The sequence below is a fragment of the Humulus lupulus genome, chromosome 7 (assembly GCF_963169125.1).
Source record: "Humulus lupulus chromosome 7, drHumLupu1.1, whole genome shotgun sequence".
Classification (NCBI taxonomy): Eukaryota; Viridiplantae; Streptophyta; class Magnoliopsida; order Rosales; family Cannabaceae; genus Humulus; species Humulus lupulus.
This window is the reverse complement of record NC_084799.1, coordinates 208,885,575-208,909,923: the sequence shown is the minus strand read 5'-3', so window position 1 is coordinate 208,909,923 and position 24,349 is coordinate 208,885,575.

Genomic DNA, 24,349 nt, shown 5'->3' with positions numbered 1-24,349 from the left:
ATATATGGCAAAAACTTGCCCATATTGCCATCAAAAAGGGGAAAAATTTTTCAAATGTTGACTTAAGGCTCCGTTTCAATTCCAATAGATTCATTTACCCATGAGATCTCACGGGAAAAAATATCGAACGAGTTGAACACGAGGGTAATAAATTTCGGAGAAATTAGTGAAATGTCCAATTCACCAAAGGGGTACCCCTTTCAGAAATCTTCGATTTCTCTAATATGGATTCGAGCAATATTTTGAAAGTGAATTCTAGGGAATATGCGATGGTCATGGGCACAAAACTTATTGCCCTATGTGTTAGCCTTCTTCGAATAAATTTTTATTGAAATCCAATGTGTGTAGAGGGTGACACACACTAAATATTGAGAGATGTACGAATATAAGGGAAAAACTTGCGAAAATTGCCATCAAAAAAGGGAAATTTTTTTCAAATGTTGATTTAAGGCTCCGTTTCAACTCCAATAGATTCATTTACCCATGATATCTCAGGGTGAAAAATATCGAACGAGTTGAACACGAGGGTAATACATTTTGGCGAAATTAGTGAAATCTCCAATTCATCAAATGGGTACCCCTTTATGAAATGTTCGATTTCAATAATATGGATTCGAGGAATGTTTTGAAAGTGAATTCTAGGGAATATGCGATGGTCACGGGCACAAAAGTTGTAGCCCTATGTGTTAGGCTTCTATGAATAAAATTTTGTGGAAATCCAGTGTGTGTAGAGGGTGATACAGTCAAAATTCTGAGAGATGTACGAATATATGGCAAAAGCTTGCCCATATTGCCATCAAAAAGGGGAAATTTTTTTCAAATGTTGACTTAAGGCTCCGTTTCAATTCCAATAGATTCATTTACCCATGATATCTCAGGGCGAAAAATATCGAACCAGTTGAACACGAGGGTAATACATTTCGGAGAAATTAGTGAAATCTCCAATTCATCAAATGGGTACCCCTTTATGAAATGTTCGATTTCAATAATATGGATTCGAGGAATGTTTTGAAAGTGAATTCTAGGGAATATGCGATGGTCACGGGCACAAAAGTTGTAGCCCTATGTGTTAGGCTTCTACGAATAAAATTTTGTGGAAATCCAGTGTGTGTAGAGGGTGATACAGTCAAAATTCTGAGAGATGTACTAATATATGGCAAAAACTTGCCCATATTGCCATCAAAAAGGGGAAATTTTTTTCAAATGTTGACTTAAGGCTCCGTTTCAATTCCAATAGATTCATTTACCCATGAGATCTCACGGGAAAAAATATCGAACGAGTTGAACACGAGGGTAATAAATTTCGGAGAAATTAGTGAAATGTCCAATTCACCAAAGGGGTACCCCTTTCAGAAATCTGCGATTTCTCTAATATCGATTCGAGCAATATTTTGAAAGTGAATTCTAGGGAATATGCGATGGTCATGGGCACAAAACTTATTGCCCTATGTGTTAGCCTTCTTCGAATAAATTTTTATGGAAATCCAATGTGTGTAGAGGGTGATACACACTAAATATTTAGAGATGTACGAATATAAGGGAAAAACTTGCGAAAATTGCCATCAAAAAAGGGAAAAAATTTTCAAATGTTGATTTAAGGCTCCGTTTCAACTCCAATAGATTCATTTACCCATGATATCTCAGGGCGAAAAATATCGAACGAGTTGAACACGAGGGTAATACATTTCGGAGAAATTAGTGAAATCTCCAATTCATCAAATGGGTACCCCTTTATGAAATGTTCGATTTCAATAATATGGATTCGAGGAATGTTTTGAAAGTGAAGTCTAGGGAATATGAGATGGTCACGGGCACAAAAGTTGTAGCCCTATGTGTTAGGCTTCTACGAATAAAATTTTGTGGAAATCCAGTGTGTGTAGAGGGTGATACAGTCAAAATTCTGAGAGATGTACGAATATATGGCAAAAACTTGCCCATATTGCCATCAAAAAGGGGAAATTTTTTTCAAATGTTGACTTAAGGCTCCGTTTCAATTCCAATAGATTCATTTACCCATGAGATCTCACGGGAAAAAATATCGAACGAGTTGAACACGAGGGTAATAAATTTCGGAGAAATTAGTGAAATGTCCAATTCACCAAAGGGGTACCCCTTTCTGAAATCTTCGATTTCTCTAATATGGATTCGACCAATATTTTGAAAGTTAATTCTAGGGAATATTCGATGGTCATGGGCACAAAACTTATTGCCCTATGTGTTAGCCTTCTTCGAATAAACATTTATTGAAATCCAATGTGTGTAGAGGGTGATACACACTAAATATTGAGAGATGTACGAATATAAGGGAAAAACTTGCGAATATTGCCATCAAAAAAGGGAAATTTTTTTCAAATGTTGATTTAAGGCTCCGTTTCAACTCCAATAGATTCATTTACCCATGATATCTCAGGGCGAAAAATATCGAACGAGTTGAACACGAGGGTAATACATTTTGGAGAAATTAGTGAAATCTCCAATTCATCAAGTGGGTACCCCTTTATGAAATGTTCGATTTCAATAATATGGATTCGAGGAATGTTTTGAAAGTGGAGTCTAGGGAATATGCGATGGTCACGGGCACAAAAGTTGTAGCCCTATGTGTTAGGCTTCTAGGAATAAAATTTTGTGGAAATCCAGTGTGTGTAGAGGGTGATACAGTCAAAATTCTGAGAGATGTACGAATATATGGCAAAAACTTGCCCATATTGCCATCAAAAAGGGGAAAAATTTTTCAAATGTTGACTTAAGGCTCCGTTTCAATTCCAATAGATTCATTTACCCATGAGATCTCACGGGAAAAAATATCGAACGAGTTGAACACGAGGGTAATAAATTTCGGAGAAATTAGTGAAATGTCCAATTCACCAAAGGGGTACCCCTTTCAGAAATCTTCGATTTCTCTAATATGGATTCGAGCAATATTTTGAAAGTGAATTCTAGGGAATATGCGATGGTCATGGGCACAAAACTTATTGCCCTATGTGTTAGCCTTCTTCGAATAAATTTTTATTGAAATCCAATGTGTGTAGAGGGTGACACACACTAAATATTGAGAGATGTACGAATATAAGGGAAAAACTTGCGAAAATTGCCATCAAAAAAGGGAAATTTTTTTCAAATGTTGATTTAAGGCTCCGTTTCAACTCCAATAGATTCATTTACCCATGATATCTCAGGGTGAAAAATATCGAACGAGTTGAACACGAGGGTAATACATTTTGGCGAAATTAGTGAAATCTCCAATTCATCAAATGGGTACCCCTTTATGAAATGTTCGATTTCAATAATATGGATTCGAGGAATGTTTTGAAAGTGAATTCTAGGGAATATGCGATGGTCACGGGCACAAAAGTTGTAGCCCTATGTGTTAGGCTTCTATGAATAAAATTTTGTGGAAATCCAGTGTGTGTAGAGGGTGATACAGTCAAAATTCTGAGAGATGTACGAATATATGGCAAAAGCTTGCCCATATTGCCATCAAAAAGGGGAAATTTTTTTCAAATGTTGACTTAAGGCTCCGTTTCAATTCCAATAGATTCATTTACCCATGATATCTCAGGGCGAAAAATATCGAACCAGTTGAACACGAGGGTAATACATTTCGGAGAAATTAGTGAAATCTCCAATTCATCAAATGGGTACCCCTTTATGAAATGTTCGATTTCAATAATATGGATTCGAGGAATGTTTTGAAAGTGAATTCTAGGGAATATGCGATGGTCACGGGCACAAAAGTTGTAGCCCTATGTGTTAGGCTTCTACGAATAAAATTTTGTGGAAATCCAGTGTGTGTAGAGGGTGATACAGTCAAAATTCTGAGAGATGTACTAATATATGGCAAAAACTTGCCCATATTGCCATCAAAAAGGGGAAATTTTTTTCAAATGTTGACTTAAGGCTCCGTTTCAATTCCAATAGATTCATTTACCCATGAGATCTCACGGGAAAAAATATCGAACGAGTTGAACACGAGGGTAATAAATTTCGGAGAAATTAGTGAAATGTCCAATTCACCAAAGGGGTACCCCTTTCTGAAATCTTCGATTTCTCTAATATGGATTCGAGCAATATTTTGAAAGTGAATTCTAGGGAATATTCGATGGTCATGGGCACAAAACTTATTGCCCTATGTGTTAGCCTTCTTCGAATAAATTTTTATTGAAATCCAATGTGTGTAGAGGGTGATACACACTAAATATTGAGAGATGTACGAATATAAGGGAAAAACTTGCGAATATTGCCATCAAAAAAGGGAAATTTTTTTCAAATGTTGATTTAAGGCTCCGTTTCAACTCCAATAGATTCATTTACCCATGATATCTCAGGGCGAAAAATATCGAACGAGTTGAACACGAGGGTAATACATTTTGGAGAAATTAGTGAAATCTCCAATTCATCAAGTGGGTACCCCTTTATGAAATGTTCGATTTCAATAATATGGATTCGAGGAATGTTTTGAAAGTGAAGTCTAGGGAATATGCGATGGTCACGGGCACAAAAGTTGTAGCCCTATGTGTTAGGCTTCTATGAATAAAATTTTGTGGAAATCCAGTGTGTGTAGAGGGTGATACAGTCAAAATTCTGAGAGATGTACGAATATATGGCAAAAGCTTGCCCATATTGCCATCAAAAAGGGGAAATTTTTTTCAAATGTTGACTTAAGGCTCCGTTTCAACTCCAATAGATTCATTTACCCATGATATCTCAGGGTGAAAAATATCGAACGAGTTGAACACGAGGGTAATACATTTTGGAGAAATTAGTGAAATCTCCAATTCATCAAATGGGTACCCCTTTATGAAATGTTCGATTTCAATAATATGGATTCGAGGAATGTTTTGAAAGTGAATTCTAGGGAATATGAGATGGTCACGGGCACAAAAGTTGTAGCCCTATGTGTTAGGCTTCTATGAATAAAATTTTGTGGAAATCCAGTGTGTGTAGAGGGTGATACAGTCAAAATTCTGAGAGATGTACGAATATATGGCAAAAGCTTGCCCATATTGCCATCAAAAAGGGGAAATTTTTTTCAAATGTTGACTTAAGGCTCCGTTTCAATTCCAATAGATTCATTTACCCATGATATCTCAGGGCGAAAAATATCGAACCAGTTGAACACGAGGGTAATACATTTCGGAGAAATTAGTGAAATCTCCAATTCATCAAATGGGTACCCCTTTATGAAATGTTCGATTTCAATAATATGGATTTGAGGAATGTTTTGAAAGTGAAGTCTAGGGAATATGCGATGGTCACGGGCACAAAAGTTGTAGCCCTATGTGTTAGGCTTCTACGAATAAAATTTTGTGGAAATCCAGTGTGTGTAGAGGGTGATACAGTCAAAATTCTGAGAGATGTACTAATATATGGCAAAAACTTGCCCATATTGCCATCAAAAAGGGGAAATTTTTTTCAAATGTTGACTTAAGGCTCCGTTTCAATTCCAATAGATTCATTTACCCATGAGATCTCACGGGAAAAAATATCGAACGAGTTGAACACGAGGGTAATAAATTTCGGAGAAATTAGTGAAATGTCCAATTCACCAAAGGGGTACCCCTTTCTGAAATCTTCGATTTCTCTAATATGGATTCGAGCAATATTTTGAAAGTGAATTCTAGGGAATATTCGATGGTCATGGGCACAAAACTTATTGCCCTATGTGTTAGCCTTCTTCGAATAAATTTTTATTGAAATCCAATGTGTGTAGAGGGTGATACACACTAAATATTGAGAGATGTACGAATATAAGGGAAAAACTTGCGAATATTGCCATCAAAAAAGGGAAATTTTTTTCAAATGTTGATTTAAGGCTCCGTTTCAACTCCAATAGATTCATTTACCCATGATATCTCAGGGCGAAAAATATCGAACGAGTTGAACACGAGGGTAATACATTTTGGAGAAATTAGTGAAATCTCCAATTCATCAAGTGGGTACCCCTTTATGAAATGTTCGATTTCAATAATATGGATTCGAGGAATGTTTTGAAAGTGAAGTCTAGGGAATATGCGATGGTCACGGGCACAAAAGTTGTAGCCCTATGTGTTAGGCTTCTATGAATAAAATTTTGTGGAAATCCAGTGTGTGTAGAGGGTGATACAGTCAAAATTCTGAGAGATGTACGAATATATGGCAAAAGCTTGCCCATATTGCCATCAAAAAGGGGAAATTTTTTTCAAATGTTGACTTAAGGCTCTGTTTCAATTCCAATAGATTCATTTACCCATGAGATCTCACGGGAAAAAATATCGAACGAGTTGAACACGAGGGTAATAAATTTCGGAGAAATTAGTGAAATGTCCAATTCACCAAAGGGGTACCCCTTTCAGAAATCTTCGATTTCTCTAATATCGATTCGAGCAATATTTTGAAAGTGAATTCTAGGGAATATGCGATGGTCATGGGCACAAAACTTATTGCCCTATGTGTTAGCCTTCTTCGAATAAATTTTTATGGAAATCCAATGTGTGTAGAGGGTGATACACACTAAATATTTAGAGATGTACGAATATAAGGGAAAAACTTGCGAAAATTGCCATCAAAAAAGGGAAAAAATTTTCAAATGTTGATTTAAGGCTCCGTTTCAACTCCAATAGATTCATTTACCCATGATATCTCAGGGCGAAAAATATCGAACGAGTTGAACACGAGGGTAATACATTTCGGAGAAATTAGTGAAATCTCCAATTCATCAAATGGGTACCCCTTTATGAAATGTTCGATTTCAATAATATGGATTCGAGGAATGTTTTGAAAGTGAAGTCTAGGGAATATGCGATGGTCACGGGCACAAAAGTTGTAGCCCTATGTGTTAGGCTTCTACGAATAAAATTTTGTGGAAATCCAGTGTGTGTAGAGGGTGATACAGTCAAAATTCTGAGAGATGTACGAATATATGGCAAAAACTTGCCCATATTGCCATCAAAAAGGGGAAATTTTTTTCAAATGTTGACTTAAGGCTCCGTTTCAATTCCAATAGATTCATTTACCCATGAGATCTCACGGGAAAAAATATCGAACGAGTTGAACACGAGGGTAATAAATTTCGGAGAAATTAGTGAAATGTCCAATTCACCAAAGGGGTACCCCTTTCTGAAATCTTCGATTTCTCTAATATGGATTCGAGCAATATTTTGAAAGTGAATTCTAGGGAATATTCGATGGTCATGGGCACAAAACTTATTGCCCTATGTGTTAGCCTTCTTCGAATAAACATTTATTGAAATCCAATGTGTGTAGAGGGTGATACACACTAAATATTGAGAGATGTACGAATATAAGGGAAAAACTTGCGAATATTGCCATCAAAAAAGGGAAATTTTTTTCAAATGTTGATTTAAGGCTCCGTTTCAACTCCAATAGATTCATTTACCCATGATATCTCAGGGCGAAAAATATCGAACGAGTTGAACACGAGGGTAATACATTTTGGAGAAATTAGTGAAATCTCCAATTCATCAAGTGGGTACCCCTTTATGAAATGTTCGATTTCAATAATATGGATTCGAGGAATGTTTTGAAAGTGGAGTCTAGGGAATATGCGATGGTCACGGGCACAAAAGTTGTAGCCCTATGTGTTAGGCTTCTATGAATAAAATTTTGTGGAAATCCAGTGTGTGTAGAGGGTGATACAGTCAAAATTCTGAGAGATGTACGAATATATGGCAAAAGCTTGCCCATATTGCCATCAAAAAGGGGAAATTTTTTTCAAATGTTGACTTAAGGCTCCGTTTCAATTCCAATAGATTCATTTACCCATGAGATCTCACGGGAAAAAATATCGAACGAGTTGAACACGAGGGTAATAAATTTCGGAGAAATTAGTGAAATGTCCAATTCACCAAAGGGGTACCCCTTTCTGAAATCTTCGATTTCTCTAATATGGATTCGAGCAATATTTTGAAAGTGAATTCTAGGGAATATTCGATGGTCATGGGCACAAAACTTATTGCCCTATGTGTTAGCCTTCTTCGAATAAATTTTTATTGAAATCCAATGTGTGTAGAGGGTGATACACACTAAATATTGAGAGATGTACGAATATAAGGGAAAAACTTGCGAATATTGCCATCAAAAAAGGGAAATTTTTTTCAAATGTTGATTTAAGGCTCCGTTTCAACTCCAATAGATTCATTTACCCATGATATCTCAGGGCGAAAAATATCGAACGAGTTGAACACGAGGGTAATACATTTTGGAGAAATTAGTGAAATCTCCAATTCATCAAGTGGGTACCCCTTTATGAAATGTTCGATTTCAATAATATGGATTCGAGGAATGTTTTGAAAGTGAAGTCTAGGGAATATGCGATGGTCACGGGCACAAAAGTTGTAGCCCTATGTGTTAGGCTTCTATGAATAAAATTTTGTGGAAATCCAGTGTGTGTAGAGGGTGATACAGTCAAAATTCTGAGAGATGTACGAATATATGGCAAAAGCTTGCCCATATTGCCATCAAAAAGGGGAAATTTTTTTCAAATGTTGACTTAAGGCTCCGTTTCAACTCCAATAGATTCATTTACCCATGATATCTCAGGGTGAAAAATATCGAACGAGTTGAACACGAGGGTAATACATTTTGGAGAAATTAGTGAAATCTCCAATTCATCAAATGGGTACCCCTTTATGAAATGTTCGATTTCAATAATATGGATTCGAGGAATGTTTTGAAAGTGAATTCTAGGGAATATGCGATGGTCACGGGCACAAAAGTTGTAGCCCTATGTGTTAGGCTTCTATGAATAAAATTTTGTGGAAATCCAGTGTGTGTAGAGGGTGATACAGTCAAAATTCTGAGAGATGTACGAATATATGGCAAAAGCTTGCCCATATTGCCATCAAAAAGGGGAAATTTTTTTCAAATGTTGACTTAAGGCTCCGTTTCAATTCCAATAGATTCATTTACCCATGATATCTCAGGGCGAAAAATATCGAACCAGTTGAACACGAGGGTAATACATTTCGGAGAAATTAGTGAAATCTCCAATTCATCAAATGGGTACCCCTTTATGAAATGTTCGATTTCAATAATATGGATTTGAGGAATGTTTTGAAAGTGAAGTCTAGGGAATATGCGATGGTCACGGGCACAAAAGTTGTAGCCCTATGTGTTAGGCTTCTACGAATAAAATTTTGTGGAAATCCAGTGTGTGTAGAGGGTGATACAGTCAAAATTCTGAGAGATGTACTAATATATGGCAAAAACTTGCCCATATTGCCATCAAAAAGGGGAAATTTTTTTCAAATGTTGACTTAAGGCTCCGTTTCAATTCCAATAGATTCATTTACCCATGAGATCTCACGGGAAAAAATATCGAACGAGTTGAACACGAGGGTAATAAATTTCGGAGAAATTAGTGAAATGTCCAATTCACCAAAGGGGTACCCCTTTCTGAAATCTTCGATTTCTCTAATATGGATTCGAGCAATATTTTGAAAGTGAATTCTAGGGAATATTCGATGGTCATGGGCACAAAACTTATTGCCCTATGTGTTAGCCTTCTTCGAATAAATTTTTATTGAAATCCAATGTGTGTAGAGGGTGATACACACTAAATATTGAGAGATGTACGAATATAAGGGAAAAACTTGCGAATATTGCCATCAAAAAAGGGAAATTTTTTTCAAATGTTGATTTAAGGCTCCGTTTCAACTCCAATAGATTCATTTACCCATGATATCTCAGGGCGAAAAATATCGAACGAGTTGAACACGAGGGTAATACATTTTGGAGAAATTAGTGAAATCTCCAATTCATCAAGTGGGTACCCCTTTATGAAATGTTCGATTTCAATAATATGGATTCGAGGAATGTTTTGAAAGTGAAGTCTAGGGAATATGCGATGGTCACGGGCACAAAAGTTGTAGCCCTATGTGTTAGGCTTCTATGAATAAAATTTTGTGGAAATCCAGTGTGTGTAGAGGGTGATACAGTCAAAATTCTGAGAGATGTACGAATATATGGCAAAAGCTTGCCCATATTGCCATCAAAAAGGGGAAATTTTTTTCAAATGTTGACTTAAGGCTCCGTTTCAACTCCAATAGATTCATTTACCCATGATATCTCAGGGTGAAAAATATCGAACGAGTTGAACACGAGGGTAATACATTTTGGAGAAATTAGTGAAATCTCCAATTCATCAAATGGGTACCCCTTTATGAAATGTTCGATTTCAATAATATGGATTCGAGGAATGTTTTGAAAGTGAATTCTAGGGAATATGCGATGGTCACGGGCACAAAAGTTGTAGCCCTATGTGTTAGGCTTCTATGAATAAAATTTTGTGGAAATCCAGTGTGTGTAGAGGGTGATACAGTCAAAATTCTGAGAGATGTACGAATATATGGCAAAAGCTTGCCCATATTGCCATCAAAAAGGGGAAATTTTTTTCAAATGTTGACTTAAGGCTCCGTTTCAATTCCAATAGATTCATTTACCCATGATATCTCAGGGCGAAAAATATCGAACCAGTTGAACACGAGGGTAATACATTTCGGAGAAATTAGTGAAATCTCCAATTCATCAAATGGGTACCCCTTTATGAAATGTTCGATTTCAATAATATGGATTTGAGGAATGTTTTGAAAGTGAAGTCTAGGGAATATGCGATGGTCACGGGCACAAAAGTTGTAGCCCTATGTGTTAGGCTTCTACGAATAAAATTTTGTGGAAATCCAGTGTGTGTAGAGGGTGATACAGTCAAAATTCTGAGAGATGTACTAATATATGGCAAAAACTTGCCCATATTGCCATCAAAAAGGGGAAATTTTTTTCAAATGTTGACTTAAGGCTCCGTTTCAATTCCAATAGATTCATTTACCCATGAGATCTCACGGGAAAAAATATCGAACGAGTTGAACACGAGGGTAATAAATTTCGGAGAAATTAGTGAAATGTCCAATTCACCAAAGGGGTACCCCTTTCTGAAATCTTCGATTTCTCTAATATGGATTCGAGCAATATTTTGAAAGTGAATTCTAGGGAATATTCGATGGTCATGGGCACAAAACTTATTGCCCTATGTGTTAGCCTTCTTCGAATAAATTTTTATTGAAATCCAATGTGTGTAGAGGGTGATACACACTAAATATTGAGAGATGTACGAATATAAGGGAAAAACTTGCGAATATTGCCATCAAAAAAGGGAAATTTTTTTCAAATGTTGATTTAAGGCTCCGTTTCAACTCCAATAGATTCATTTACCCATGATATCTCAGGGCGAAAAATATCGAACGAGTTGAACACGAGGGTAATACATTTTGGAGAAATTAGTGAAATCTCCAATTCATCAAGTGGGTACCCCTTTATGAAATGTTCGATTTCAATAATATGGATTCGAGGAATGTTTTGAAAGTGAAGTCTAGGGAATATGCGATGGTCACGGGCACAAAAGTTGTAGCCCTATGTGTTAGGCTTCTATGAATAAAATTTTGTGGAAATCCAGTGTGTGTAGAGGGTGATACAGTCAAAATTCTGAGAGATGTACGAATATATGGCAAAAGCTTGCCCATATTGCCATCAAAAAGGGGAAATTTTTTTCAAATGTTGACTTAAGGCTCCGTTTCAATTCCAATAGATTCATTTACCCATGAGATCTCACGGGAAAAAATATCGAACGAGTTGAACACGAGGGTAATAAATTTCGGAGAAATTAGTGAAATGTCCAATTCACCAAAGGGGTACCCCTTTCAGAAATCTTCGATTTCTCTAATATCGATTCGAGCAATATTTTGAAAGTGAATTCTAGGGAATATGCGATGGTCATGGGCACAAAACTTATTGCCCTATGTGTTAGCCTTCTTCGAATAAATTTTTATGGAAATCCAATGTGTGTAGAGGGTGATACACACTAAATATTTAGAGATGTACGAATATAAGGGAAAAACTTGCGAAAATTGCCATCAAAAAAGGGAAAAAATTTTCAAATGTTGATTTAAGGCTCCGTTTCAACTCCAATAGATTCATTTACCCATGATATCTCAGGGCGAAAAATATCGAACGAGTTGAACACGAGGGTAATACATTTCGGAGAAATTAGTGAAATCTCCAATTCATCAAATGGGTACCCCTTTATGAAATGTTCGATTTCAATAATATGGATTCGAGGAATGTTTTGAAAGTGAAGTCTAGGGAATATGCGATGGTCACGGGCACAAAAGTTGTAGCCCTATGTGTTAGGCTTCTACGAATAAAATTTTGTGGAAATCCAGTGTGTGTAGAGGGTGATACAGTCAAAATTCTGAGAGATGTACGAATATATGGCAAAAACTTGCCCATATTGCCATCAAAAAGGGGAAATTTTTTTCAAATGTTGACTTAAGGCTCCGTTTCAATTCCAATAGATTCATTTACCCATGAGATCTCACGGGAAAAAATATCGAACGAGTTGAACACGAGGGTAATAAATTTCGGAGAAATTAGTGAAATGTCCAATTCACCAAAGGGGTACCCCTTTCTGAAATCTTCGATTTCTCTAATATGGATTCGAGCAATATTTTGAAAGTGAATTCTAGGGAATATTCGATGGTCATGGGCACAAAACTTATTGCCCTATGTGTTAGCCTTCTTCGAATAAACATTTATTGAAATCCAATGTGTGTAGAGGGTGATACACACTAAATATTGAGAGATGTACGAATATAAGGGAAAAACTTGCGAATATTGCCATCAAAAAAGGGAAATTTTTTTCAAATGTTGATTTAAGGCTCCGTTTCAACTCCAATAGATTCATTTACCCATGATATCTCAGGGCGAAAAATATCGAACGAGTTGAACACGAGGGTAATACATTTTGGAGAAATTAGTGAAATCTCCAATTCATCAAGTGGGTACCCCTTTATGAAATGTTCGATTTCAATAATATGGATTCGAGGAATGTTTTGAAAGTGGAGTCTAGGGAATATGCGATGGTCACGGGCACAAAAGTTGTAGCCCTATGTGTTAGGCTTCTATGAATAAAATTTTGTGGAAATCCAGTGTGTGTAGAGGGTGATACAGTCAAAATTCTGAGAGATGTACGAATATATGGCGAAAGCTTGCCCATATTGCCATCAAAAAGGGGAAATTTTTTTCAAATGTTGACTTAAGGCTCCGTTTCAATTCCAATAGATTCATTTACCCATGAGATCTCACGGGAAAAAATATCGAACGAGTTGAACACGAGGGTAATAAATTTCGGAGAAATTAGTGAAATGTCCAATTCACCAAAGGGGTACCCCTTTCAGAAATCTTCGATTTCTCTAATATGGATTCGAGCAATATTTTGAAAGTGAATTCTAGGGAATATGCGATGGTCATGGGCACAAAACTTATTGCCCTATGTGTTAGCCTTCTTCGAATAAATTTTTATGGAAATCCAATGTGTGTAGAGGGTGATACACACTAAATATTGAGAGATGTACGAATATAAGGGAAAAACATGCGAAAATTGCCATCAAAAAAGGGAAATTTTTATCAAATGTTGATTTAAGGCTCCGTTTCAACTCCAATAGATTCATTTACCCATGATATCTCAGGGCGAAAAATATCGAACGAGTTGAACACGAGGGTAATACATTTCGGAGAAATTAGTGAAATCTCCAATTCATCAAATGGGTACCCCTTTATGAAATGTTCGATTTCAATAATATGGATTCAAGGAATGTTTTGAAAGTGAAGTCTAGGGAATATGCGATGGTCACGGGCACAAAAGTTGTAGCCCTATGTGTTAGGCTTCTACGAATAAAATTTTGTGGAAATCCAGTGTGTGTAGAGGGTGATACAGTCAAAATTCTGAGAGATGTACGAATATATGGCAAAAACTTGCCCATATTGCCATCAAAAAGGGGAAATTTTTTTCAAAAGTTGATTTAAGGCCCCGTTCAATTCCAATAGATTCATTTACCCATGAGATCTCACGGGAAAAAATATCGAACGAGTTGAACACGAGGGTAATAAATTTCGGAGAAATTAGTGAAATGTCCAATTCACCAAAGGGGTACCCCTTTCAGAAATCTTCGATTTATCTAATATGGATTCGAGCAATATTTTGAAAGAGAATTCTAGGGAATATGCGATGGTCATGGGCACAAAACTTATTGCCCTATGTGTTAGCCTTCTTCGAATAAATTTTTATGGAAATCCAATGTGTGTAGAGGGTGATACACACTAAATATTGAGAGATGTACGAATATGAGGGAAAAACTTGCGAAAATTGCCATCAAAAAAGGGAAAAAAATTTCAAATGTTGATTTTAGGCTCCGTTTCAACTCCAATAGATTCATTTACCCATGATATCTCAGGGCGAAAAATATCGAACCAGTTGAACACGAGGGTAATACATTTCGGAGAAATTAGTGAAATCTCCAATTCATCAAATGGGTACCCCTTTATGAAATGTTCGATTTCAATAATATGGATTTGAGGAATGTTTTGAAAGTGAAGTCTAGGGAATATGCGATGGTCACGGGCACAAAAGTTGTAGCCCTATGTGTTAGGCTTCTACGAATAAAATTTTGTGGAAATCCAGTGTGTGTAGAGGGTGATACAGTCAAAATTCTGAGAGATGTACGAATATATGGCAAAAACTTGCCCATATTGCCATCAAAAAGGGGAAATTTTTTTCAAATGTTGACTTAAGGCTCCGTTTCAATTCCAATAGATTCATTTACCCATGAGATCTCACGGGAAAAAATATCGAACGAGTTGAACACGAGGGTAATAAATTTCGGAGAAATTAGTGAAATGTCCAATTCACCAAAGGGGTACCCCTTTCTGAAATCTTCGATTTCTCTAATATGGATTCGAGCAATATTTTGAAAGTGAATTCTAGGGAATATTCGATGGTCATGGGCACAAAACTTATTGCCCTATGTGTTAGCCTTCTTCGAATAAACATTTATTGAAATCCAATGTGTGTAGAGGGTGATACACACTAAATATTGAGAGATGTACGAATATAAGGGAAAAACTTGCGAATATTGCCATCAAAAAAGGGAAATTTTTTTCAAATGTTGATTTAAGGCTCCGTTTCAACTCCAATAGATTCATTTACCCATGATATCTCAGGGCGAAAAATATCGAACGAGTTGAACACGAGGGTAATACATTTTGGAGAAATTAGTGAAATCTCCAATTCATCAAGTGGGTACCCCTTTATGAAATGTTCGATTTCAATAATATGGATTCGAGGAATGTTTTGAAAGTGGAGTCTAGGGAATATGCGATGGTCACGGGCACAAAAGTTGTAGCCCTATGTGTTAGGCTTCTATGAATAAAATTTTGTGGAAATCCAGTGTGTGTAGAGGGTGATACAGTCAAAATTCTGAGAGATGTACGAATATATGGCGAAAGCTTGCCCATATTGCCATCAAAAAGGGGAAATTTTTTTCAAATGTTGACTTAAGGCTCCGTTTCAATTCCAATAGATTCATTTACCCATGAGATCTCACGGGAAAAAATATCGAACGAGTTGAACACGAGGGTAATAAATTTCGGAGAAATTAGTGAAATGTCCAATTCACCAAAGGGGTACCCCTTTCAGAAATCTTCGATTTCTCTAATATGGATTCGAGCAATATTTTGAAAGTGAATTCTAGGGAATATGCGATGGTCATGGGCACAAAACTTATTGCCCTATGTGTTAGCCTTCTTCGAATAAATTTTTATGGAAATCCAATGTGTGTAGAGGGTGATACACACTAAATATTGAGAGATGTACGAATATAAGGGAAAAACATGCGAAAATTGCCATCAAAAAAGGGAAATTTTTATCAAATGTTGATTTAAGGCTCCGTTTCAACTCCAATAGATTCATTTACCCATGATATCTCAGGGCGAAAAATATCGAACGAGTTGAACACGAGGGTAATACATTTCGGAGAAATTAGTGAAATCTCCAATTCATCAAATGGGTACCCCTTTATGAAATGTTCGATTTCAATAATATGGATTCAAGGAATGTTTTGAAAGTGAAGTCTAGGGAATATGCGATGGTCACGGGCACAAAAGTTGTAGCCCTATGTGTTAGGCTTCTACGAATAAAATTTTGTGGAAATCCAGTGTGTGTAGAGGGTGATACAGTCAAAATTCTGAGAGATGTACGAATATATGGCAAAAACTTGCCCATATTGCCATCAAAAAGGGGAAATTTTTTTCAAAAGTTGATTTAAGGCCCCGTTCAATTCCAATAGATTCATTTACCCATGAGATCTCACGGGAAAAAATATCGAACGAGTTGAACACGAGGGTAATAAATTTCGGAGAAATTAGTGAAATGTCCAATTCACCAAAGGGGTACCCCTTTCAGAAATCTTCGATTTCTCTAATATGGATTCGAGCAATATTTTGAAAGAGAATTCTAGGGAATATGCGATGGTCATGGGCACCAAACTTATTGCCCTATGTGTTAGCCTTCTTCGAATAAATTTTTATGGAAATCCAATGTGTGTAGAGGGTGATACTCACTAAATATTGAGAGATGTACGAATATGAGGGAAAAACTTGCGAAAATTGCCATCAAAAAAGGGAAAAAAATTTCAAATGTTGATTTTAGGCTCCGTTTCAACTCCAATAGATTCATTTACCCATGATATCTCAGGGCGAAAAATATCGAACCAGTTGAACACGAGGGTAATACATTTCGGAGAAATTAGTGAAATCTCCAATTCATCAAATGGGTACCCCTTTATGAAATGTTCGATTTCAATAATATTGATTCAAGGAATGTTTTGAAAGTGAAGTCTAGGGAATATGCGATGGTCACGGGCACAAAAGTTGTAGCCCTATGTGTTAGGCTTCTACGAATAAAATTTTGTGGAAATCCAGTGTGTGTAGAGGGTGATACAGTCAAAATTCTGAGAGATGTACGAATATATGGCAAAAACTTGCCCATATTGCCATCAAAAAGGGGAAATTTTTTTCAAAAGTTGATTTAAGGCCCCGTTCAATTCCAATAGATTCATTTACCCATGAGATCTCACGGGAAAAAATATCGAACGAGTTGAACACGAGGGTAATAAATTTCGGAGAAATTAGTGAAATGTCCAATTCACCAAAGGGGTACCCCTTTTAGAAATCTTCGATTTCTCTAATATGGATTCGAGCAATATTTTGAAAGAGAATTCTAGGGAATATGCGATGGTCATGGGCACAAAACTTATTGCCCTATGTGTTAGCCTTCTTCGAATAAATTTTTATGGAAATCCAATGTGTGTAGAGGGTGATACACACTAAATATTGAGAGATGTACGAATATGAGGGACAAACTTGCGAAAATTGCCATCAGAAAAGGGAAAAAAATTTCAAATGTTGATTTTAGGCTCCGTTTCAACTCCAATAGATTCATTTACCCATGATATCTCAGGGCGAAAAATATCGAACCAGTTGAACACGAGGGTAATACATTTCGGAGAAATTAGTGAAATCTCCAATTCATCAAATGGGTACCCCTTTATGAAATGTTCGATTTCAATAATATGGATTCGAGGAATGTTTTGAAAGTGAAGTCTAGGGAATATGCGATGGTCACGGGCACAAAAGTTGTAGCCCTATGTGTTAGGCTTCTACGAATAAAATTTTGTGGAAATCCAGTGTGTGTAGAGGGTGATACAGTCAAAATTCTGAGAGATGTACGAATATATGGCAAAAACTTGCCCATATTGCCATCAAAAAGGGGAAAAAATTTTCAAATGTTGACTTAAGGCTCCGTTTCAATTCCAATAGATTCATTTACCCATGAGATCTCACGGGAAAAAATATCGAACGAGTTGAACACGAGGGTAATAAATTTCGGAGAAATTAGTGAAATGTCCAATTCACCAAAGGGGTACCCCTTTCAGAAATCTTCGATTTCTCTAATATGGATTCGAGCAATATTTTGAAAGTGAATTCTAGGGAATATGCGATGGTCATGGGCACAAAACTTATTGCCCTATGTGTTAGCCTTCTTCGAATAAATTTTTATTGAAATCCAATGTGTGTAGAGGGTGACACACACTAAATATTGAGAGATGTACGAATATAAGGGAAAAACTTGCGAAAATTGCCATCAAAAAAGGGAAAAATTTTTCAAATGTTGATTTAAGGCTCCGTTTCAACTCCAATAGATTCATTTACCCATGATATCTCAGGGTGAAAAATATCGAACGAGTTGAACACGAGGGTAATACATTTTGGAGAAATTAGTGAAATCTCCAATTCATCAAATGGGTACCCCTTTATGAAATGTTCGATTTCAATAATATGGATTCGAGGAATGTTTTGAAAGTGAATTCTAGGGAATATGCGATGGTCACGGGCACAAAAGTTGTAGCCCTATGTGTTAGGCTTCTATGAATAAAATTTTGTGGAAATCCAGTGTGTGTAGAGGGTGATACAGTCAAAATTCTGAGAGATGTACGAATATATGGCAAAAGCTTGCCCATATTGCCATCAAAAAGGGGAAATTTTTTTCAAATGTTGATTTAAGGCTCCGTTTCAATTCCAATAGATTCATTTACCCATGATATCTCAGGGCGAAAAATATCGAACCAGTTGAACACGAGGGTAATACATTTCGGAGAAATTAGTGAAATCTCCAATTCATCAAATGGGTACCCCTTTATGAAATGTTCGATTTCAATAATATGGATTCGAGGAATGTTTTGAAAGTGAATTCTAGGGAATATGCGATGGTCACGGGCACAAAAGTTGTAGCCCTATGTGTTAGGCTTCTACGAATAAAATTTTGTGGAAATCCAGTGTGTGTAGAGGGTGATACAGTCAAAATTCTGAGAGATGTACTAATATATGGCAAAAACTTGCCCATATTGCCATCAAAAAGGGGAAATTTTTTTCAAATGTTGACTTAAGGCTCCGTTTCAATTCCAATAGATTCATTTACCCATGAGATCTCACGGGAAAAAATATCGAACGAGTTGAACACGAGGGTAATAAATTTCGGAGAAATTAGTGAAATGTCCAATTCACCAAAGGGGTACCCCTTTCTGAAATCTTCGATTTCTCTAATATGGATTCGAGCAATATTTTGAAAGTGAATTCTAGGGAATATTCGATGGTCATGGGCACAAAACTTATTGCCCTATGTGTTAGCCTTCTTCGAATAAATTTTTATTGAAATCCAATGTGTGTAGAGGGTGATACACACTAAATATTGAGAGATGTACGAATATGAGGGAAAAACTTGCGAATATTGCCATCAAAAAAGGGAAATTTTTTTCAAATGTTGATTTAAGGCTCCGTTTCAACTCCAATAGATTCATTTACCCATGATATCTCAGGGCGAAAAATATCGAACTAGTTGAACACGAGGGTAATACATTTTGGAGAAATTAGTGAAATCTCCAATTCATCAAGTGGGTACCCCTTTATGAAATGTTCGATTTCAATAATATGGATTCGAGGAATGTTTTGAAAGTGAAGTCTAGGGAATATGCGATGGTCACGGGCACAAAAGTTGTAGCCCTATGTGTTAGGCTTCTATGAATAAAATTTTGTGGAAATCCAGTGTGTGTAGAGGGTGATACAGTCAAAATTCTGAGAGATGTACGAATATATGGCAAAAGCTTGCCCATATTGCCATCAAAAAGGGGAAATTTTTTTCAAATGTTGACTTAAGGCTCCGTTTCAATTCCAATAGATTCATTTACCCATGAGATCTCACGGGAAAAAATATCGAACGAGTTGAACACGAGGGTAATAAATTTCGGAGAAATTAGTGAAATGTCCAATTCACCAAAGGGGTACCCCTTTCAGAAATCTTCGATTTCTCTAATATCGATTCGAGCAATATTTTGAAAGTGAATTCTAGGGAATATGCGATGGTCATGGGCACAAAACTTATTGCCCTATGTGTTAGCCTTCTTCGAATAAATTTTTATGGAAATCCAATGTGTGTAGAGGGTGATACACACTAAATATTTAGAGATGTACGAATATAAGGGAAAAACTTGCGAAAATTGCCATCAAAAAAGGGAAAAAATTTTCAAATGTTGATTTAAGGCTCCGTTTCAACTCCAATAGATTCATTTACCCATGATATCTCAGGGCGAAAAATATCGAACGAGTTGAACACGAGGGTAATACATTTCGGAGAAATTAGTGAAATCTCCAATTCATCTAATGGGTACCCCTTTATGAAATGTTCGATTTCAATAATATGGATTCGAGGAATGTTTTGAAAGTGAAGTCTAGGGAATATGCGATGGTCACGGGCACAAAAGTTGTAGCCCTATGTGTTAGGCTTCTACGAATAAAATTTTGTGGAAATCCAGTGTGTGTAGAGGGTGATACAGTCAAAATTCTGAGAGATGTACGAATATATGGCAAAAACTTGCCCATATTGCCATCAAAAAGGGGAAATTTTTTTCAAATGTTGACTTAAGGCTCCGTTTCAATTCCAATAGATTCATTTACCCATGAGATCTCACGGGAAAAAATATCGAACGAGTTGAACACGAGGGTAATAAATTTCGGAGAAATTAGTGAAATGTCCAATTCACCAAAGGGGTACCCCTTTCTGAAATCTTCGATTTCTCTAATATGGATTCGAGCAATATTTTGAAAGTGAATTCTAGGGAATATTCGATGGTCATGGGCACAAAACTTATTGCCCTATGTGTTAGCCTTCTTCGAATAAACATTTATTGAAATCCAATGTGTGTAGAGGGTGATACACACTAAATATTGAGAGATGTACGAATATAAGGGAAAAACTTGCGAATATTGCCATCAAAAAAGGGAAATTTTTTTCAAATGTTGATTTAAGGCTCCGTTTCAACTCCAATAGATTCATTTACCCATGATATCTCAGGGCGAAAAATATCGAACGAGTTGAACACGAGGGTAATACATTTTGGAGAAATTAGTGAAATCTCCAATTCATCAAGTGGGTACCCCTTTATGAAATGTTCGATTTCAATAATATGGATTCGAGGAATGTTTTGAAAGTGGAGTCTAGGGAATATGCGATGGTCACGGGCACAAAAGTTGTAGCCCTATGTGTTAGGCTTCTATGAATAAAATTTTGTGGAAATCCAGTGTGTGTAGAGGGTGATACAGTCAAAATTCTGAGAGATGTACGAATATATGGCGAAAGCTTGCCCATATTGCCATCAAAAAGGGGAAATTTTTTTCAAATGTTGACTTAAGGCTCCGTTTCAATTCCAATAGATTCATTTACCCATGAGATCTCACGGGAAAAAATATCGAACGAGTTGAACACGAGGGTAATAAATTTAGGAGAAATTAGTGAAATGTCCAATTCACCAAAGGGGTACCCCTTTCAGAAATCTTCGATTTCTCTAATATGGATTCGAGCAATATTTTGAAAGTGAATTCTAGGGAATATGCGATGGTCATGGGCACAAAACTTATTGCCCTATGTGTTAGCCTTCTTCGAATAAATTTTTATGGAAATCTAATGTGTGTAGAGGGTGATACACACTAAATATTTAGAGATGTACGAATATAAGGGAAAAACTTGCGAAAATTGCCATCAAAAAAGGGAAAAAAATTTCAAATGTTGATTTAAGGCTCCGTTTCAACTCCAATAGATTCATTTACCCATGATATCTCAGGGCGAAAAATATCAAACGAGTTGAACACGAGGGTAATACATTTCGGAGAAATTAGTGAAATCTCCAATTCATCAAATGGGTACCCCTTTATGAAATGTTCGATTTCAATAATATGGATTCGAGGAATGTTTTGAAAGTGAAGTCTAGGGAATATGCGATGGTCACGGGCACAAAAGTTGTAGCCCTATGTGTTAGGCTTCTAGGAATAAAATTTTGGGGAAATCCAGTGTGTGTAGAGGGTGATACAGTCAAAATTCTGAGAGATGTACGAATATATGGCAAAAACTTGCCCATATTGCCATCAAAAAGGGGAAATTTTTTTCAAATGTTGACTTAAGGCTCCGTTTCAATTCCAATAGATTCATTTACCCATGAGATCTCACGGGAAAAAATATCGAACGAGTTGAACACGAGGGTAATAAATTTCGGAGAAATTAGTGAAATGTCCAATTCACCAAAGGGGTACCCCTTTCAGAAATCTTCGATTTCTCTAATATGGATTCGAGCAATATTTTGAAAGTAAATTCTAGGGAATATGCGATGGTCATGGGCACAAAACTTATTTCCCTATGTGTTAGCCTTCTTCGAATAAATTTTTATGGAAATCCAATGTGTGTAGAGGGTGATACACACTAAATATTTACAGATGTACGAATATAAGGGAAAAACTTGCGAGAATTGCCATCAAAAAAGGGAAAAAAATTTCAAATGTTGCTTTAAGGCTCCGTTTCAACTCCAATAGATTCATTTACCCATGATATCTCAGGGCGAAAAATATCGAACGAGTTGAACACGAGGGTAATACATTTCGGAGAAATTAGTGAAATCTCCAATTCATCAAATGGGTACCCCTTTATGAAATGTTCGATTTCAATGATATGGATTCGAGGAATGTTTTGAAAGTGAAGTCTAGGGATTATGCAATGGTCACGGGCACAAAAGTTGTAGCCCTATGTGTTAGGCTTCTAGGAATAAAATTTTGGGGAAATCCAGTGTGTGTAGAGGGTGATACAGTCAAAATTCTGAGAGATGTACGAATATATGGCAAAAACTTGCCCATATTGCCATCAAAAAGGGGAAATTTTTTTCAAATGTTGACTTAAGGCTCCGTTTCAATTCCAATAGATTCATTTACCCATGAGATCTCACGGGAAAAAATATCGAACGAGTTGAACACGAGGGTAATAAATTTCGGAGAAATTAGTGAAATGTCCAATTCACCAAAGGGGTACCCCTTTCAGAAATCTTCGATTTCTCAAATATGGATTCGAGCAATATTTTGAAAGTGAATTCTAGGGAATATGCGATGGTCATGGGCACAAAACTTATTTCCCTATGTGTTAGCCTTCTTCGAATAAATTTTTATGGAAATCCAATGTGTGTAGAGGGTGATACACACTAAATATTGAGAGATGTACGAATATAGGGGAAAAACTTGCGAAAATTTCCATAAAAAAAGGGAAATTTTTTTCAAATGTTGATTTAAGGCTCCGTTTCAGCTCCAATAGATTCATTTACCCATGATATCTCATGGCGAAAAATATCGAACGAGTTGAACACGAGGGTAATACATTTCGGAGAAATTAGTGAAATCTCCAATTCATCAAATGGGTACCCCTTTATGAAATGTTCGATTTCAATAATATGGATTCGAGGAATGTTTTGAAAGTGAATTCTAGGGAATATACGATGGTCATGGGCACAAAAGTTGTAGCCCTATGTGTTTGGCTTCTACGAATAAAATTTTGTGGAAATCCAGTGTGTGTAGAGGGTGATACAGTCAAAATTCTGAGAGATGTACGAATATATGGCAAAAACTTGCCCATATTGCCATCAAAAAGGGAATTTTTTTTCAAATGTTGACTTAAGGCTCCGTTTCAATTCCAATAGATTCATTTACCCATGAGATCTCACGGGAAAAAATATCGAACGAGTTGAACACGAGTGTAATAAATTTCGGAGAAATTAGTGAAATGTGCAATTCACCAAAGGGGTACCCCTTTCAGAAATCTTCGATTTCTCTAATATGGATTCGAGCAATATTTTGAAAGTGAATTCTAGGGAATATGCGATGGTCATGGGCACAAAACTTATTGCCCTATGTGTTAGCCTTCTTCGAATAAAATTTTATGGAAATCCAATGTGTGTAGAGGGTGATACACACTAAATATTGAGAGATGTACGAATATAAGGGAAAAACTTGCGAAAATTTCCATCAAAAAAGGGAAATTTTTTTCAAATGTTGATTTAAGGCTCCGTTTCAACTCCAATAGATTCATTTACCCATGATATCTCAGGGCGAAAAATATCGAACGAGTTGAACACGAGGGTAATACATTTTGGAGAAAATAGTGAAATCTCCAATTCATCAAATGGATACCCCTTTATGAAATGTTCGATTTCAATAATATGGATTCGAGGAATGTTTTGAAAGTGAAGTCTAGGGAATATGCGATGGTCACGGGCACAAAAGTTGTAGCCCTATGTGTTAGGCTTCTACGAAAAAAAATTTGTGGAAATCCAGTGTGTGTAGAGGGTGATACAGTCAAAATTCTGAGAGATGTACGAATATATGGCAAAAACTTGCCCATATTGCCATCAAAAAGGGGAAATTTTTTTCAAATGTTGACTTAAGGCTCCGTTTCAATTCCAATAGATTCATTTACCCATGAGATCTCACGGGAAAAAATATCGAACGAGTTGAACACGAGGGTAATAAATTTCGGAGAAATTAGTGAAATGTCCAATTCACCAAAGGGGTACCCCTTTCAGAAATCTTCGATTTCTCTAAT